Here is a 1544-nt window from a genome sequence, read left to right on the forward strand (position 1 = left end):
AGGCGCAGCCGGGCTCCGGGGCAGCAGAGCAGAGAAGCCGGCGGCAAATTCCGGGCAGGAAATCGACCTAACCTTGCCTCCCGCCCCATCGCGGGTAAAAACTGGGCCGGGGAGGGGCCCCTGGGAGCTGGTGAGGACCGGAGTCTCCCGGTGCGCGGGAAGGTGGCGTGAGGTCCGCGGCTGAGGGGCGGAGGGGGAGGAGGAGGGAGAAGCGAAGTGTAGCTGCCAGGCTTCTACGGCAGCGCCCCGGGGTGGGCGCCAGTTGGGCGCCGTCTCTCCCGAGTGGCGAGTTCTCCAGTGCTAGCGGGGCAAGACTCCTGGAAGCTCCGCTGGGGACCCTGGGGGCAGGCGCCAACGGCGTCCATAAATATAGAAGAGATGGCAAGGGCAGACTTGGAAATCCTTATACCCTGGGGCTCATGGTCAGTCAGGTGATAAGGGTGATTTCTACATTTTAACACCACTTGGTCCTGGGGAGTAGCTTACAACTTCAGTAGAACAGCTAAGTGAACTCGACAAGTCTAAGAAGGACCAGCTCTGGAGAGAAATAGGGGGTTATTAAGAACCTGTGTAATATTAAATGGAGCCTATTGTTCTGTTCTGGGGTTCCATCATGCCCCCAAATGGATCCGCAGATGAATGAACTATCCATACATTTACTAGCAGAGGGCAGCTTTTTCTCTAAACATAAAATGTGAAACAGATAATACTTGCCTAATGAAACTGGAAAATTGTATTGTTCATCTCGTGCCTGCTTTGCATTAACTTAAACACTACTTGCACGCTATTCCAGTAGATGCACAAGAGCACATCGTTAGGGTTTATCCTTCACTGAAATCTCTTAATCTCTGACTCTGCATGTAAGTGTGACAGAAATTAATTGCCACTTTAATCAGTGCAGACAGCCAATTAGGATAATGCAACATGAACGTGCTTTTGGAAAGAAAAAGTTTGAGGACTGAATTACTCAATCCCTTTTTCTTCAGTATTTCTATTGATAGAGCAATGCTATACAATAAGACAGGCCCTTTCCTTACCTCCATGTTTTTTTTTCCACAGAATGATTTGTTCCAGAAATGTTGAGTTTGTGTTGCTGGGCAGACTTCTGCCCAATGTATCAAAATGTTTTGTAACTGTTTGAACTTTTGACCTCTCTCGGGAATGTTCTGTTAAACTCTGCCCCTTTCAGGAATGTTCTGTTAGCTCCACCTCTCTCAGGAATGCCCCCATTAGCTCCGCCCCCTTCAGTAATGTTCTGTAACCCCACCCCTCTACTTCAGCAAGCATGCGCAACTACCCTGTAGCTCCCTATATAAGGAGGTACTCATTTCTGTTAGAGCGCTCAGACTGGAACTTCTCTCAGCCTGCTTGATTTCTGAGTGACCATTGGATTCTTGAATCTTCAAATAGCTGTAACTGCCACACTGAGCTTTAACACATGGTTTTGCCTTAGATCTTTAACATTTGGTTATACCACCAAGCTGTTCCACCTTGCCACACATTATAAACAAAATTTCAAGTTGGGATTTAAAAAAAAAAAAAAA

General features: G+C 47.7%; 1 protein-coding gene across 2 annotated transcripts in view; it reads right to left on the minus strand.

Annotated features, from left to right (window-relative positions):
- The window catches only part of Rbms3 (RNA binding motif single stranded interacting protein 3), a 1373556-nt gene that overhangs the window by 1274796 nt on the left and 97216 nt on the right, over nucleotides 1–1544 (minus strand). The window lies entirely within an intron of this gene.

This window comes from Fukomys damarensis, unplaced genomic scaffold (genome assembly GCF_012274545.1).
Source record: "Fukomys damarensis isolate Sample0158 unplaced genomic scaffold, DMR_v1.0_HiC HiC_scaffold_28, whole genome shotgun sequence".
NCBI lineage: Eukaryota > Metazoa > Chordata > Mammalia > Rodentia > Bathyergidae > Fukomys > Fukomys damarensis.